Below are 19,263 nucleotides of genomic sequence, written 5' to 3' on the forward strand. Positions count from 1 at the left end.
GAGCGGTCGGGGTCCGGGAGAGCAGGGAGTGGAGCGGGGGACGGCGGCAGGCAGCAGAGGGCTCCGAGCCTCGGCGCTGGAGAGGGGGCGACCAGGGAGGCCGGGGCGCGGTCCTGGAGGCCGGGTGGGGTTTGGGGAGGCCCTGGGCCCCGCTGCGGGACCTGCAAGGGCAGGGGCTGGGAAGCGGGAATCGCCGCCGCCTCCGAAAGGCCGGACGTCTCTCAACGATCCATTATTTCTGCAGCGGTTACCTTCAGTGCTAGCAAGCGGGGCGGTGAGCAAGGGGCGCCTGAGAGCCGCACCGGGGATGCAGACGGGAAGCGGGCGGCAGGCTGCTCCCGGCCGCGCTGACGGCGTTCGGTTCTGCCGAGGACACGGCCCGAGCACTGGGTCTCCCTGTTGGCTGTGCGGCCGACTTGCTGAGGCCGGAGCGCGCCCACGGCGCGAGGTGGTCTCCGCGGAGCGCGCCCTCTTTCCACCATAGTCATGTTCTGTTGAAAGTTCCTACCGAGTTGGTGCTTTCCGGCTCTCCCCTGGACGCCGAGTCTCACGCCTTTCCAACACCCGTCCAAGAAGCACGAGCTTCCAAGTTCCCAGTTACTTTGGAGATGCTTACATTTTATTCATGTAGTAATCTTTTATAGACGACAAAAGAATGTGATTGCAAGCGCATATTGTTACAGCTTGATGCGGTTTTACAAAAATTAAGTGGATATTAATCATTCCTTTAACGGATTTTCACTCTCCAGCAAAAGCTTTGTGCCAACTATTTGGCACAAATTTTGCTGACAGGTCTGTGGATATTTATTTAGCAGGAGGAATGGGTATGGAAATTGGAAGTCTGGAAGTACTTCACTGTTCTGTTCCACTGTGATGACCTGTCCTCTGCCTGTGGTCTGTTCTCGTCAATGAAATAAACTAACTGGTGAAGAATATTTTCTCCATTTGCTTATCGGAGCTACTACATCCAACGTCATTGCCCACAAATCTACAATAGTTTTGTAAACAGACTGCTTCAAAGTTTTTGACCCCCAAACAAAATGACATTTTGATTTCACCTTATACACTTTACTTCACCAAAGGCATGGACAGCTAACACAAGGTATCAAATAGAAAAGAATTGGATTGGCAATACTAGTGGGCACCGTTTTCTTGTGTTAGCTGTTCATCTTTTATCCAATTCATAAAGAATGTTACCAATGGAACAACACATAGTGAGATATGTATAATTGGAACCTGGGGGAAAATAAGACAAGAAAACTTACAAAGGCAGCAGCAAGAATCACTAAATTTTATGTGGACGAAACTTTGCACTATTTATAGGAAAAGAATTTATCCCAATGGAAATGTTTTTATTAAAATGCAAATTTAAAAGGGTTTTTTTTTTTTTTTTTTGGCTAATAAAACCTTTAATCCAGCAAAGATAAAGTCAAGGAGACTGGAAACAAAAGCATTTTGCAAATGAGTTTTTAGCTATAATTAAATAGAGGGAGACCACCCCATTTTCCATTCCATTTTTTTTCTAGCTCTTTATTGGAATATAATTGCTTTACACTCTTGTACCAGTTTTTGAGGTACACCAAAGTCAATCAGCTGTATTTATACATATATCCCCATATCCCCTCCCTCCCGCACTCCCTGCCCTGGCCCTCTAAGACATCACCCATCATCGAGTTGATCTCCCTTTGTTATACAGCAACTTCCCACTAGCTATCTGTTTTACAGTTGGTAGTGTACATGTGTCTATGCTACTCTCCCACTTCGTCCCAGCTTCCCCTTCGCCCCCTGCCCCCCAATCCCACGTCCTCCAGTCCATTCTCTACATCTGCATCCTTATTCTTGCCCTGTCACTGGGTTCAACAGTACCTTTTTTTTTTTTTTTTTTAGATTCTGTATATATGTGTTAGCATACAATATTTGTTTTTCTCTTTCTGGCTTACTTCACTCTGTATGACAGACTCTAGGTCTATCCACCTCATTACATATAGCTCCATTTCATTCCTTTTTATAGCTGAGTAATATTCCATTGTATATATGTGGAACATCATCTTTATCCATTCATCTGTTGATGGTCATTTAGGTTGTTTCCATGTCCTGGCTATTGTAAATAGTGCTGCAATGAACATTATGGTACATGTTTCTTTTGGGATTATGGTTTTCTCTGGGTATATGCCCAGCAGTGGGATTACTGGATCATATGGTAGTTCTATGTGTAGTTTTTCAAGGAACCTCCAAACTGTTTTCCATAGTGGCTGTACCAGCTTACATTCCCACCAACAGTGCAGGAGAGTTCCCTTTTCTCCACACCCTCTCCAACATTTATTGTTTCTAGATTTTTTGATGATGGCCATTCTGATTGGTGTGAGGTGATACCTCATTGTGGGTTTGACTTGCATTTCTCTGATGATTAGTGATGTTGAGCATCTTTTCATGTGTTTGTTGGCCATCTGTATGTCTTCTTTGGAGAAATGTCTATTTAGGTCTTCCGTCTATTTGTGGACGGGGTTATTTGCTTTTTTGGTATTCAGCTGCATGAGCTGCTTGTATATTTTGGAGATTAATCCTCTGTCCGTTGCTTCATTGGCAAGTATTTTCTCCCATTCTGAGGGTTGTCTTCGTGTCTTATTTACTGTTTCTTTCGCTGTGCAAAAGCTTTTGTTTCATGAGGTCCCATTTGTTTATTCTTGATTTTATTTCCATGATTCTAGGAGGTGGGTCAAAAAGGATCTTGCTTTGATGTACGTCACAGAGTGTTCTGCCTACATTTTCCTCTAGAAGCTTTATAGTGTCTGGCCTTACATGTAGCTCTTTAATCCATTTGGAGTTTATTTTTGTGTATGGTGTTAGGAAGTGTTCTAATTTCATTCTTTTACATGTTACTGTCCAATGTTCCCAGCACCACTTATTGAAGAGGCTGTCTTTTTTCCATTGTATATTCTTGCCTGCTTTGTCAAAGATAAGCTGCCCATATGTGCTTGAGTTTACCTCTGAGTTCTCTATTCGGTTCCATTGATCTTCCTTTCTATTTTTGTGCCAGTAGCATACTGTCTTGATCACTATGGCCTTGTAGTATAGTTTGAAGTCAGGAAGCCTAATTCCATGAACTCCATCTTTCCTTCTCAAGATCGCTTTGGCTATTCGGGGTCTTTTGCGTTTCCATACAAATCGTAAGATTTCTTGTTTTAGTTTTGTGAAAAATGTCATTGGTAATTTGATAGGGATTGCGTTGAATCTGTAAATTGCTTTGGGTAGTACAGTCATTTTCACAATGTTGATTCTTCCAACCCAAGAACATGGTATGTCTCTCCATCTGTATGTATTGTCTTTGATTTCTTTCATCAGTGTCTTACAGTTTTCTGCATACAGGTCTTTTGCCTCTTTAGCAGGTTTACTCCTAGGTATTTTATTCTTTTTGTTGCAATGGTAAATGGGAGACTTTCCTTAATTTCTCTTTCTGCTTTTTTCGTTGTTAGTGTATAGGAATGCAAGAGATTTCTGTGCATTAATTTTGTATCCTGCTACTTTACTAGACTCATCGATTAGTGCTAGCAGTCTTCTGGTAGAGTCTTTAGGGTTTTCTATGTATAATATCATGTCATCTGCAAAGAGTGACAATTTTACTTCTTTTCCCATTTGGATTCCTTTTATTTCATTTTCTTCTCTGATTGCTGTGGCTAACACTTCCAAAACTGTGTTGAATAATAATGGTGAGAGTGGACACCCTTGTCTTGTTCCTGTTCTTAGAGGGAATTCTTTCAGTTTTTCACCATTTAGAATGATGTTGGCTTTCGGTTTCTTATATATGGCTTTTATTATGTTGAGATAATTTCCTTCTGTGCCCATTTTCTGGAGGGTTTTTATTATAAATCAATGTTGAATTTTGTCCAAAGCTTTTTCTGCATGTATTGAGATGATCATATGGTTTTTATCCTTCAATTTGTTGATATGATGTATCACATTGATTGATTTGCGTATATCAAAGAATCCTTGCATCCCAGGGATAAACCCCACTTCATCATGGTGTATGATCTTTTTAATGTGTTGTTGGATTCTGTTAGCTAGTATTTTGTTGAGGATTTTGCATCTATATTCATCAGGGATATTAGCCTGTAAGGTTCTTTTTTTGTGACATCTTTGCCTGGTTTTGGTATCAGGGTGATGGTGGCCTCGTAGAATGAGTTTGGGAGTGTTCCTCCTTCTGCTATATTTTGGAAGAGTTTGAGAAGGATAGGTGTTAGCTCTTCTGTAAATGTTAGCATTCGCCTGTGAATCCATCTAGCCCTGGGCTTTTGTTTGTTGGGAGATTTTTAATCACAGTCTCAATTTCCGTACTTGTGATTGCTCTGTTTATATTTTCTATTTCTTCCTGGTTCAGTCTTGGAAGATTGTATTTTTCTAAGAATTTACCCATTTCTTCCAGGTTATCCAATTTATTGGCATATAGTTGCTTGTAGTATTCTCTCATGATCTTTTGTTTTTCTGTGGTGTCCATTGTTACTTCTCCTTTTTCATTTCTAATTCTGTTGATTTGCATCTTCTCCCTTTTTTTCCTGATGAGTCTGGCTAATGGTTTATCAATTTTGTTTATCTTTTCAAAGAACCAGCTTTTAGTTTTATTGATCTTTGCTATTGTTTCCTTCCTTTCTTTTTCATTTATTTCTGATCTGATCTTTATGATTTCTTTCCTTCTGCTCACTTTGGGGTTTCTTTGTTCTTCTTCCTCTAATTGTTTTAGGTGTGAGGTTAGGTTGTTTATTCGATATTTTTCTTGTTTCTTGAGGTAGGACTGTATATAAACCTCCCTCTTAGAACTGCTTTTGCTGTGTCCCATAGATTTTGGGTTGTGTTTTCATTGTTACTTGTTTCTAGATATTTTTTGATTTCCTCTTTGATTTCTTTAGTGATTTCTTGATTGTTTAATAGCGTATTGTTTAGCCTCCATGTGGCTGTACTTTTTACAGTTTTTTTCCTGTAGTTGATATCTAGTCTCATGGTGTTGTGGTCAGAGAAGATGCTTGATATGATTTCTATTTTCTTGAATTTACCGAGGCTTGATTTGTGATCCAAGATGTGATCTATCCTGGAAAATGTTCTGTGTGCACTTGAGAAGAAAGTGTACTCTGTAGGTTTTGGATGGAATGTCCTATAAATATCCATTAAGTCAAGATGGTCTAATGTGTCATTTAAAGCTTGTGTGTCCTTATTTATTTTCTGTTTGGATGATCTGTCCATTGACGTAAGTGGGGTGTTAAAGTCTCCTACTATTATTGTGTTCCTGTTGATTTCCCCTTTTGTCTGTTAGCATTTGCCTTATGTATTGAGGTGCTCCTATGTTGGGGGCATAGATATTTACAATTGTTATATGTTCTTCTTGGATTGATCCCTTGGTCATTATGTAGTGTCCTTTCTTGTCTCATGTAATAGTCTTTACTTTAAACCCTAATTTGTCTGATATGAGTATTGCTACTCCAACTTTCTTGTGACTTCCATTTGCATGGAATATCTTTTCCCATCCCTTTACTTTCAGTGTATATGTGTCCCTTGGTCTGAAGTGGGTTTCTTGTGGGCAGCATATAAAAGGGTCTTGTTTTTGTATCCATTCAGCCAGTCTGTGTCTTTTGGTTGGAGCATTCAATCCATTTACATTTAAGGTGATTATTGACATGTGTGTTCCTATTACCATTTTCTTAATTGTTTTGGGTTTGTTTTTGTAGGTCTTTTCCTTCTCTTGTGTTTCCTGCTTAGAAAAGTTCCTTTAGCAATTGTTGTAAGGCTGGTTTGGTGGTGCTGAATTCTCTTAACTTATGCTTGTCTGTAAAGCTTTTGATTTCTCCATCAAATCTGAATGAGATTCTTGCTGGGTAGAGTATTCTTGGCTGTAGGTTTTTCTCTTTCAGGACTTTCAGTATATCCTGCCATTCCCTTCTGGCCTGCAGAGTTCCTGCAGAAAGATCAGCTGTTATTCTAATGGATTTTCCCTTATATGTTATTTGTTGCTTTTCTCTTGCTGCTTTTAGTATTTTTTCTTTGTGTTTGTCATTAGTTTGATTAATATGTGCCTCGGTGTATTTCTCCTTGGGTTTATTCTGTATGGGACTCTCTGTGCTTCTTGGACTTGATGAATTATTTCCTTTCCCATGTTGGAAATGTTTTCCACTATAACCTCTTCAAATATTTTCTCAGATCCTTTCTTTTTTTCTTCTTCTGGGATGCCTATGATTTGAATGTTGGTGTGCTTAATGTTGTCACCAAGGTCTCTGAAACTGTCTTCCATTCTTTTTATTCTTTTTTCTCTTTTCTGCTCTGTGGCAGTTATTTCCCCCATTCTATCTTCCAACTCACTTATTCGTTCTTATGCCTCAGTTATTCTGCTGTTTATACCATCTAGAGTATTTTTAATTTCGGTTATTTTGTTGTCCATTACTGTTTGTTTGCTCTTTAGTTATTCTGAGTCCTTATTAACTGTTTCTTGTGTTTTCTGTATTTTGTTATCGAGATTTTTGATCATCTTTACTATCATTATTCTGATTTCTTTTTCAGGCAGTTTTCCTATTTCCTCTTCATTTATTTAGTCTGGTGGGTTTTTTTCCTGCTCCTTTGCCTGTGTGGTGTTTCTTTGTTTTCTCATTTTGTCTAATTTATAGGATTTGCTGTCTCCTTTCCCTGTGCTGCCTAGTAGTAATTCCTCTCGTTTTTGCCCTCTGCTCCCTGTGGTGGGGTTTGTCCAGTGTCTTGAGTAGGCTTCCTGGTGGGGGGTCTGGTGCCTACTTTCTGGTGTATGGCTCTGTGTCTTTTCTCTCTGATGAGCAGGGCCGTGTCAGGTGGTGTGTTTTAGGGTATCCAGTTATGTCGGGATCTTTGCATTCCTTTCTGGTGTCTGAGGTCATTTGCTGGTGTTCAGCTGGTTCTCTGTGGGAACTATTGTGTCTTTTGTTGTATTCCTGATGTATCTGTGGAGAGGGATGCATTCCATGTCCTTCTACTTTGCCGCCATCTCTAAAAGGTATTCTTTAGAAATAATTCATCAAGGGACTTCCCTGGTGGTCCAGTGGGTAAGACTCTGTACTCCCAGTGCAGGGCGGGGGGGGAGGGTGGAACTAGATCCCACATGCATGCCACAACTAAAGGATCCCACATGCTGCAACTAAGACTAGGTGCAACCTAAATAAATAAATAAAAATTTTTAAAAAATTGATCAATAATTAAATTGGCCTAGAAGAATTTGCTTCAAAAATAACATCACAAAGAAAATCTTCAGAATAACATAATTATTAGAATATTTGTCTTAAAAAACTGCATCAGTGGTCTCATGGGTGTGTTTATACACTCATGATCACAGCAGCATTAGTCATAATAGCTAAAACTGTTAGGAAGCAACCCAAGTGTCCACCAAGGAATGAATGGATAAGCAAAATGTCCAATGTTATTCACACATGCAATCAAATATTATTCATCCTTAAAAAGGAAGGAAATTCTGCAATAAGCAACAATGTGGATAAAATTTGAGGTTCACATTATGCTGTTAATGTGAACTTAGCATATTAACATTATATTAAGTGAAATAAGCCAGTAACAAAAAGACAAATATTGCATGATTCCACTCATGTGAAGTATTGAGAGTAATCAAATATCATATGGACAAATTGTACACTTTAAACATGTGCAGTTTATTGTATGTCAATTGTATCTCAATAAAATTTCTTAAGGAAGAAAAAAGAAAAAAAATTGTATTTAAAATGCAGGGGAGGCATATTAGAAAACTACTGTGAATAAGCATGTGGCCACATCAGTGGCCTGGCTTTAAGTTACACTTTACTATTACTTATTCTGTGTAAAACTTTCCTTAAAGTCTTGAGTGAAGTGGCCAAAAAAAAAAAAAAAAAATCATAGGGACAGAAAGAACAGTGGTTGCCAGGGGCTGAGGGAAGAGGGAGGTAGAGAGTTATTGTTTAGTCGGTATAGAATTTCAGTTTTACAAGATGAAATGAATTCTGGAGATGGACGGTGGTAATGGTAGCGCAACATTATGAATGTGTTAACACCACTGAACTGTGCACATATCCGTTGCAATGGTAAATTTTGTTATGTGTATTTTACCACAATAAAATAATTTGGAAAAAAAAAAAACCTTAAATCAATGAGTAAAAGGTTGCTGGGGAAGAAGATAATCATGCAATATGAAGGTATATCATACATACCCCCGCTCAGTTTACTCACTAACTACATTCAAAAGGGAAAAGTAATCTTTACAAGGAAGAAATCTGGCAACTAACCACCTTAACCAAATGATCAAACTCAGCATCACCAATAACGGACCAAACTGATATGTGTACACCATCACCTAATGAGCATTCCTGCCGAAAATGCTTATTCTGAATCTAATCATGCGGAAACAATCAGAAAAGTCCAAATTGAGGGAAATTCTGCAAAATGTACCTGGCCTAGACTCTATAAAAATAAGCATTTCATGAATGTCAAAAGAAGATTAAAGAGATGTGACAATAAATGCAGTGTTTGATCCTAAATGAGCTCCTGAATCCAAAATAAACAGCTTAAAATTACATAATTGGGGAAATTTAAATTGCATTTCAGGCTGCATACTGGATAACATTGTGTCAATGTTAAGTTTTCCGAGTGTTAAACTTTGGTTACAAAGGAGAGCATTCTTGATCTTTGTAGATACATGCCTGAAATATTTATGTGTAAATTGTCATGATGTCTGCAATTAATTCAATTAGTTCAGAGAGAAGATCAGATAAAGCAAGTGTGGCAAAAGGGTGACACCTGGTGAATTCAGGTGAAGTGTATCTGAGGGTTCCCTGAACTATTCTTACAACTCTTCTTTAATTTGAGATTATTTTCAAGAGGAAAACTGGGGGGGAAATTGAGTCAAAACATCTTCAGGGTCAAAGCATGGGTTCAAGCCTTTTGTAACCATCCATTACAAGGGTGGGTACACATTACACTACAACATTTAATCAAGCATCTACTGTGTGTCCAAGTCTGCTGTATGCTGGAGTGATCACGAAAATGAGTGAGACATGGGGCTCAGGCACTAGTGGAGAAGACCAGTGTGAATTCACCTTCATGGTAAATCCAGTGTGCCCTGGGAGCACAGAGGAGAAAGTGCCTAATACTCCCTCAGGGAGTGTGATCCTCGTGTACTTCTTTTCTCAGAGGAGGCTTGTAGAGTAAGGACTCTTGTCTTCAGCAGAGGAAAGGGAACACCAGGTATGGGGAGCAGCAAGTGTCCAGGCACAGAAGCATGGAGAAGCACACTGCACCAAGGGAGCTCTAACGGAGTCAGGTAAGGGGCGGGGGCGGGGGGATGCCACAGGAGATGAGGCTGTGAGGGGGCACATTGCTCCCTCATGGAAAGCCTCATTTGCCCTGCTGAGGATTGTGGACATTGTTCTGTAGGCAACAGGAAACCACTGAGGTGATCTAAATGGAGAAATGATGTGATCAGACTTGTGTTTTAGAAAAATCATTCTTATTGCAATTTGAACAATGGACAGGAGTGGGATAAATGGTGGAAGGGGGGATATTTGTAAAAGTGAAGAGGAGGCAACAGATATGAGAGGCATTTGGAAGTGGAACCTGTGAGTGGATCAGATATTGGGGTTTAGTAGAAGTGTTTTTCAGAGGCTGGGACTTTCAGCGTGGTTAGTCACCATCATTCTGAGAGACTAGAACAAAAAGAGGCTGGGGGAGGACTTAGGTTATAACTCTGGGGATCATCAGAAAAGATGGGCAGAAAAGATGGCGCCTGAAAGGGGAAACCTAAAAGAAGGAGGAAGCAAGGAAGACATTCGATCGTGGAAGCCAAGGGCCCGGATGGAGGGAGTGGTCAGCAGTGTCAGATGTGGAAGAGGGCAAATAAGGTAATAAAGAAATTGTCATTTGGATTTGACAGGAGGGGCACTGGAGCCTTTGCAGGCAGCAGTGTCAGTGAACGACTGGGGCAGAAGCCAGGTCACAGTGGACAGAGGAGGGGAGAAAGTTTAGACTATGCTTTGAAAATGTTTGACAGGGTGGGTAAGAGAAATGGACAGTAGCTGGATAGGGATATGGGGTGAAGGGAGATTTTGCCTTTTCCTTTTTAATTTTTTCACATTTAAAATGCTGATGGGGACTAGCTGGTGAAAAGAGGGCCGGGTGGTGGAGCAAAGCCCCAGAAGCCATGGGAAGAGATGAGTCCAAAGGCAGGCGGGGCTCAACCTGATTGGAAGACCCAAGGAGAAAGGATAAGGATGGATGTTTCTATACCAACCTTGGTTTTGATCAATTTGATTTGGGGAGAAGGAGAGGAGATGAATGAGGTGGCAAGTTGGACAACTTCAGGTGGCATCTTACCTGCAGCAAAGTGAGGGTGATGACACTGACAGGCTTTGGGGGAAGAAATGCAAAATGCTCTAAGTATGTCTTTTCCCATAACCCATCTATACTGGTGTAAGCCCAAATCATTGTCACCTTTTTTAAAGACACCTGTACCACACTTTCTCTGTCTAGAGAAAGGAATTGAAAAGATCGTTTCCCGAATTGACTTTTGTTAGCAATACACTAGAATCAGGACTTTGATTCAAGTTTCACGCCACCATAGGTCTATAAGAGGCTAAGATTCTGCTTTTAAGTAAGTCACCAGTCTAATTTATTTTTATAATTCTGATGCCTATCTCTCAGTTTAATTCCATTAGTATTTATTTACCAGTATGCACATCTGCCCCACCCCCCACCAGAGCTCGTAGTGCACTGCATGCAGGCATTTGCTCTCAGGTTCTGAGCTGTGCCCGGTGCACAGTAGGCACCAGAAAATGTTTGTTTGGATAACTGAATGGAAAAAGGAATAAATACTTCTCAAATCTGTATTTCCAACCTACTAGTAGGCTGTAAAATCAATTTAGCGGGCATCCACCATCATTTTTATCTCAATGAAATAGAATAGAGTTTAAACATGAGAGTGATTACATGTTGTAAAGGTAAACATTGCTTGTTAAATCATCACATGTGTGGGGTATGTTATGGTTATATTAAGTGAGTGTTGTTTTGGTTTGAGGGTTTTTTTTTGTTTTTGTTTTTAATATGTAAAAGCCGCTGTTGTAGCAAACACAAAGGTAAGTACAATAGCTTACAACTAACTATTGATCTGTTTTGCACATTGTAGAATCCCCAGTGCCTAGCACACAGCAGATCTCAATAAGCATCGCTTGAATGAATGGGTGCAGGGGTGAGAGGGGGAGAAGTTAAAAGGATTTATTTTTACATGGTCTCCATTGATGAGTTTATATAGCAACACTAGTGGCTATTTAGCACAGAAATTTCCCATCTTTAGCTTTTCCACATGCCATAGATTGAGCAAGTTTTTAATACTCTGTCACTTCAGTTTGCATGTCTATTATTAGCCTTTCTCAACTAGGGCTCCTCATGTGAACTACAGAACACTGAAAATGATTTGAGTGACTATTTTCTTGATTCTTCCCAGAATGGTATATAAGTAGTGTCATCCTTAATACATAGGAGAAAAAAAATATTAGTTGAAAAAATCATTTCATAGGAGTAAAAGACATTAGTTGAAGAAATGTGAGAGAACTGGGCTTTGAAGGTAGAAGTGGGAGAATTCAGTCCAGACCAAAGAAGAAAAGCATTAGCAAAGATGTGAAAGTCAGGAAAGTAACTGGGGGGAAGTAGGCTGGACACAAAAGGAATGGGTACTAAGACGACAAGGAGGACATTTTGAGGAGGGTGTGAAAGCCAGTGTGAAGTCTTTTTACACCAATGTGAAGCAACTGTGTGCTGAATTGTATCTCCCATAGCAGTATCAGACCATGCTGGCAGGCTCCGCAGCGCAGTGCTTGGATCCAAGTCTTGGCTCTGCCACTTACCAGTTGAGCGACCTTGGGCAAATTCCCTAACCTCCTGGTACTTCATCACCTCTTTGTACTTTGTAAAATGGGCATAGTATTACTACCTATCTGTACTACCATTAGATTCAACTGCTAGTAACAAAGTAGCAATACCAAAATAATGCTAACAAGATAGCCTTCCTTTCATGTAAAAATAGGCAGCCCATGGTGAGTGTGGAAGATATACAAACATCAGGGACCTGAGCTTACATTAGCAATCTTCAATACATGGCTTCCCTATCAGGGTCAGTTTCAGTCAACACATCCACATTCTAACCAGAAGGAAGAAGAAAGACCAAGAGTACATCCTCAGCATGTAAAACATATCCCGGCACTTCTGCTTAGACCCTCTTGGCCAGGACACATCACATGGCAACACCTAGCAAGGAAGGCCGGGAAGTATTATCCTTACTCTAGTCAGCCACGTGCCCAGCCAACATTTGGGAGTTCTGTTACAAAGAAGAGAAGAAGAGATACTGGGGGACAACTAGCAGTGTCTGTCACCGAACCTCATAGGTAGTGTGAAGTTAAAGGAATTGATACAACTCTTAGAAGAGTTCCAGGAACGAAGGAAGCAGTTAAAAATGTTTTTGTTGTTGTATCCTCACCCTCCCTGGTGATCTCCTTTACTCCCGTACACCAACTGCCACCAAACTCCAAACGCTCCTAATTGACGCTTCTATCCTAGATCTCCCAGCCAAGCCAAAGGCAACTCCTAGAGGCAACGTTCCCGTCAAAGGAGCACTGCATCTTGCAGGAATGGTATCCTTGCCAGCTCAGCATTAGTTAGGAGCACCCTGAGGGTGGCCTTGGCACAAATGTAGCAGTGACTCAGAGAACAGCAGTAAGGCTGTCCCTCAATTATGCATCCTGCCCAAGAGATCTCAGAGGCACTTTTTCCTCACGTTCCACCCCACTTTTACTTAGCTTCTCTAATAGGATACAAACTAGGCTTCTGTAGCAAGAGACTCTCCCCACCCCCATCTCCCCTTCACCATCCCCCATAGTGGCTTTAACCAGTTGGAAGTTTATTTCCTTCTCACTAGTGGTTTAGGACCAGTGTGGAAGCTGGATGTGTGGGAGGCTTCCAGACTGTACCTTGCTGCTCTGCCATTTCTGAGATGCTACCCTTATCTGGCTCACAACCACTTCCCTAATTCTTACCTCCTGGAAGAGGGAAAGATAAAGGCGTGCTTCTCTCCTTTCAAGGGCATGACTCAGGAGTTGCAGACATCACTTCTGTGCACACCTCAATGGCCATCTTAGTCACACACTCCCAGATAAAATATAGAGGAGGGGGTTGTTTCTAAAGGAAGAAGAATAGAATGGACATTTGGAGAATAACTTATACGCCCTAGCTCACTGCCGTGTACCTGAACTCCTCCTCCTCCTGTTCCCCTCCTGGCTTCCCTCTGTAGGCCTGTGGGCAACATCATCTATCATCCAAGGGCTGGATGTTCTATTCATCTGTGCCCCACCCTGCCCTTTTCTCCAGAGCTCCACCCCGTATAGGTTAAGGGGACACCATCCATGTTGCTGTCTACAGTTCACAACGAGGTGTATAGTAAGGTAACCTTGCCCATCCCTCATGGTTGACTGGGGAGCCTATCAAGTTTACCTCTTACGGTTTTTTGGAAACATTTTTCTTTATTCCACCCCACCCTGTTTTGCCCTGGGTCTTCACTTTTTATTGCATGGCTCTTTACAATGCGTTTCCTAATGGTCTCCCTGCCCCCAGTAGTTTCTTTCTTCTCCAATCTATTTTCCACAGCCTCCATCACAATCTTTCTAACAAAACCATTATATAATACCTCTGCTTTACATTCTTCAGTGACTCCCTGACTGCATCATGTACAGCAGCCCAACTCGGGCTCTCTAACACATCTGTGCCTCTGCACTTTCAGGACCCTCTGCCCGGTGGGGGGTGAGGAGGGGGGTGGCTTTCCTCTCTCGCCTCCTTCACCAAGACGTTGCTCTAATATCTTCCTCTGCGAAACTTTCCTTGATGTCTCCTTCACTTCTCAGAGAGTCACACTCCCTTCTGCCAGTACATTATATCATAGCATTGTAATCATATCACACATTTTAATAGCTCTGAAATCAGAGGGCATCTTCAGTTGGCAGTGCTCTTGACCTCTATTAAAGTCAAGTTCTCCCATAGAGGACTGCCTAGTCAACCAAGGCAGTACCAACCAGAGACTCTGGTAAACAGCCTCTAGGATGACCATGAACAACCCCTGCTTCTTGCCCTTCATGTCCTTGTGTATCCCTTCCCCTTGAGTGTGGGCTGGACCTAGTGACGTTTCCAATGAATAGAGTACAGCAGAAGTGATGGGATGTCATTTCCAGGATAAGGTTGCCAAAACCCTACTCATCTTCTTGCTCACTCTGTCTGTCTCTCTCTCTGAGAACTTGCTAGAGAAAGCAAGCAAGTTTATTCATTATAAAGTTTTTCAAGGGTATCATAGAATAAATTCCAGGCAGTGGGATTGCTAGGTCAAAAGACACATAATTTTGACAGAAACTGCCCAGTTACCTTCCAGAGAGACTTACCAACTTACATATCTATTTATGCTTTTCCCCCATCCCTTTATCAGCGTTATCCATCTTTCTAATATTTGATAGCTGGATAAATTTAAAATTTCACATATTATTGTTTTGATTTGAATTTCTTTAGTTATGATGAGCATTTAAAAATTTTGGCCATTTTTTTCTCCCTGTACAGATTATCTTTGCCTATTTTATTTTATTTTAATTTATTTTTGGCCATGCAGTGCAGCTTGCAGGATCTTATTTCCCTGACCAGAGATTGAACCTGGGCCCTGGCAGTGAAAGCACCGAGTGCTAACCACTGGACAGCCAGGGAACTCCCCTCTTTGCTCATTTTAAAACTAAGTAATTTATATTTTTCTTATTCCTATGGGTGAAATAATTCTTATGCCTCTGAGTGCTCTTAATAATTTCTTTATAAATATGGAAATCATCCTTTTGTCATAAATGTTCTTAAAAAATAGGCTTTCCCACAGAACTAGAACAAAAAATTTTAAAATGTGTATGTAAACACCAAAGAACCCAAAATAGCCAAAGCAATGCTGAGAAAGAAAAACAGAGCTGGAGGAATCAGGCTACCTGATTTCAGATTATACTACAAAGCTACAGTCCACAAAACACAAAAACAAAAATATACTGGCACAAAAACAAAAATATAGATCAATGCAATAGGATAGAAAGCCCAGAAATGAACCCATAAACCTATAGTCAATTAATCTACAGCAAAAGAGGCAATAATATACAGTGGAGAAAAGACAGTCTCTTCAATAAGTGGTGCTAGGAACACTGGACAGCTACATGTAAAAGAATGAAACTAGAACATTCTCTAACACTATACACAAAAATAAACTCAAAATAGGTTGAAGACCTATATGTAAGATTGGATACTATAAAACTATTAGAGGAAAACAAAGGCAAGATACTCTTCCACATAAATCACAACAATATCTGTTTGGATCCACCTCCTAGAGTAATGAAAATAAAAACAAAAATAAATAAATGGGACCAAATTAAACTTAAAAGCTTTTGCACAACAAAGGAAACCATAAGCCAAACAAACAGACAACCCAGAGAATGGGAGAACATATTAGCAAATGAAGCAACTGACAAAGGATTAATCTCCAAAATATAGAAACAGCCCATATAGTTCAATATCAAAAAATAATAACCCAATCAAAAATGGGCAGAAGTTCTAAACAGACATTTCTCCAAAGAAAACATACAGATGGCCAAAAAACACATGAAAAGATGCTCAACGTCGCTAATTATTAGAGAAATGCAAATCAGAACTACAATGAGGTATCACCTCACATCGGTCAGAATGGCTGTCATCAAAAAGTCTAAAACAATAAATGCTGGAGAGGGTGTGGAAAAAAGAGAACTCTCTTATACTGTTGGTGGGAATGTAAGCTGGTACAACCACTATGGAGAACTATATGGTAGTTCCTTAAAAAACTAAAAATAGAACTACTATATGATCTAGCAATCCTACTCATGGGCATATATCTGGAGAAAACCATAATTCAAAAAGACACATGTATTCCAATGTTCACTGAAGCACTATTTACGCTAGCCAAGACATAGAAGCAATCTAAATGTCTATTGACTGATGAATGGATAAAGAAGATGTGGTACACATATACAATGCAATATTACTCAGCCATAAAAAACAATGAAATAATGCCATTTGCAGCAACATGGATTATCATACTAAGTGAAGTCAGTCAGACAAAGATAAATATCATATGGTATTGCTTATATGTAGAATCTAAAAAGATGATACAGGGACTTCCCTGGTAGTCCAGTGGTTGAGACTGTGCACTCCCAATGCAGGGGGTCTGGGTTCAGTCCCTGGTTGGGGAACTAGACTCCGCATGCCGCAACTAAAGATTCCACACGTGACAACGAAGATTCCGCATGCCATAACCAAGACCTAGCACAGCCAAATAAATAAATAAATACTTTAAAAAATAAAAATATAAAAAGATGATACAAACGAACTTATTTACAAAAGAGAAACAGACTCACAGACTTCGAAAACAAACATATAGTTACCAAAGGGGAAAGGTGGAGGGTAGGGATAAATTAGGAATTTGGGATAAACGAATACACACCACTATATATAAAATAGATAATCAACAAGGGCCTACCGTATAGCACAGGAAACTCTACTCAATATTCTGTAATAACCTATATGGGAAAAGAATATGAAAAAGAATGGATATATGTATATGTATAACTGATTCACTTTGCTCTACACCTGAAAATAACACAACATTGTAAATCAACTGTATGCCAATATAAAATAAAAATTAAATTTAAAAATTTTATTTAAAAATAGGCTTTTCCAGCATAATAATCACCAAAATCAATGATACTGGAGCCAAGGATACGTGGCCCTGTGTTTGGTGTAATAGTAACATACAGTAGGATTGAGAAAATACATAAATAAATGGAGCATAATGGGAACCAGGTTTCTCACTATTGGAGAAGGAAATTATGGAGCAGGTGAAGCTAGAATAGACCTTGCTGGATTGGAACTGAAAGTATTGGTATGAGTTCATGATCTTTCATAAGGATAGACAGCTATAGATATTGATATTGTGGTGGCTTTAAAGTAAGTCCACATTTTGGTGGATTTTTCTTTTTTATTCTTTTCCTTTCAAAAGGTAGAGTATAATCTCCTTACCCTTGAATGTGGGCTGAACTTAATGTCTAGGTGACCTCCAATGCTAGGTCATAAAAAGGGTACAGCATTCACCTTCTCTCTCTCTCTGCCTGACTTTGGAACCCAGTCACCAATTTGTGAGGAAGCCAGGGTTCCACGGACAGGCCATATATAGGTGTTCCAGTGACAGCTCCTGAGCTGACAGCCAGCGGCAAGTGCCACATATGTGAATGAACAACCTTTGGATGATTTCAGCCTTGAGGACCCAAACATCATGGTGTAGAGACAAGTCATTCTCCACTATACCCACCTTGAATTCCTGGCCCTCATAAATCATGACAGATAATACAGAATTATTAGTTACTTAAGTTACTAAGTTTAAGGGTAATTTGTTACACAGCAATAGATAATTAATATATATGTCTGCATATATGTGTATTACGTGTTTGTACATACATATATTTCCTACCTCTGTCCACTGAGAGAGCCTGGAAACAATGATAACTCAGGAGTAATGAGCATACCTAGTGTGCAGATCTTGTCTTCAGAATACCACTCTCCCCTAAAGAAATAGCTGATTCCAGAGCTGGAGCAGAGAAAGTACAAGATGAGCTTGGAACATCTTGTATAGCAAAGTGCTCAAGTATGTCTAAAGGACCAAGAGCCAACTTGAAGGGATCCGCACTGGCCATATCCAGGAACATATGAGCATCCAAATAAATAATGATTGTAAAGGGTTGTAAACCATTGAATAAAACAGGAATCTAAAAGGTAATACTGATATATTGAATGAATGAATGAATGAATGAATGAATGAATAGGAGAGAAGGGAAAGCATTCCCTTCAGTAGACTGCCGACTAATATTATTAATAAGTAAAAACCAGCACTTCCCTGGTGGCACAGTGGTTAAGAATTGCCTGCCAATTCAGGGGATATGGGTTCGATCTCTGGGCCAGGAAGATCCCACATGCCATGGAGTAACTAAGCCCATGCACCACAACTACTGAGCCTGTGCTCTAGAGCCCATGAGCCACAACTACTGAGCCCACATGCTGCAACTACTGAAGCCCATGTGCCTAGAGCCCGGGCTCCACAATAAGAGAAGCCACTGCAATGAGAAGCCTGCACACGGAAACAGAGTAGCCCCCACTCACAACTAGAGAAAGCCCGCGTGCAGCTACAAAGACTCAATGCAGCCATAAACAAACAAACAAATAAATATAAATCTTTAAAAAAATAAGTAAAAACTGCTTATTAACTTTACAGGGGAGAAATCTGACAAACACCATTTCAACCTAGTGGTAAAAGTTAAATTGCATCAATACATATGACAGCACATGCCTCCTGATATGGTGCACTGAGATCACAGGATCACCTTTGGAATATTTCTGCTAAAGATACATGACCTGAACCTAATTATGAAGAAACATCACGCAAATCCAACAGTGAGGGATATGCTACAAAGTCATTGATCTGTAATCTTCAAAAGTGTCAAGGTCAGAAAAGTCAAGGAAAGTCTGAGGAACTGGCCCAAACTGAAGAGACTAAAGAGACATGACAACTAAATAGAAAGTGTTATCCTGAACTGGGTCCTGGACCTATAAAGAATACAACTGGGACAACCAGCAAATTTTGAATGAGGCCTGTCAATTAGATGGCAATGGTGTATCAATGTTAATTGATGGATGGCCTTGGTTTTGTGGATGTCCCAGTTTGTAGGAAATATGTGCTAAGGGGCTAAGGATGAGTAATACAGCGTGTTTGTATCTTACTCCCAAATGCTTAAAACATGAATTTTATGAAGAGAGAGAATGATAAAACAAATGTGGTAAACTGTTAACTGGGGAATCCGAGTGAAAGCACACAGTTCTTTGTACTATTCTTGCAACTCTTCTGTAAATTTGAAATGATTTAAGTATAAAATTCTTTTTAAAATAAGCTTTCCCAGTTTGTCTTTTGCCTTTATTTTTTCCTAAACAGATGTTTTTTCTAAAAATACTCCAATTTATCAAGCTTTTCCCTTTTGGCTTTTGGGTGATGTGTCTTGCTTGGGGTAATCATTTGAAGAAGGTCCCTAAGTCCATGGCTAATTAAAGAGGAAAGGCGGTAAGTCTGACCCCACTTCTACAAGAGAAACACCA

The sequence above is a fragment of the Hippopotamus amphibius genome, chromosome 7 (assembly GCF_030028045.1).
Source record: "Hippopotamus amphibius kiboko isolate mHipAmp2 chromosome 7, mHipAmp2.hap2, whole genome shotgun sequence".
Taxonomy (NCBI): Eukaryota; Metazoa; Chordata; class Mammalia; order Artiodactyla; family Hippopotamidae; genus Hippopotamus; species Hippopotamus amphibius.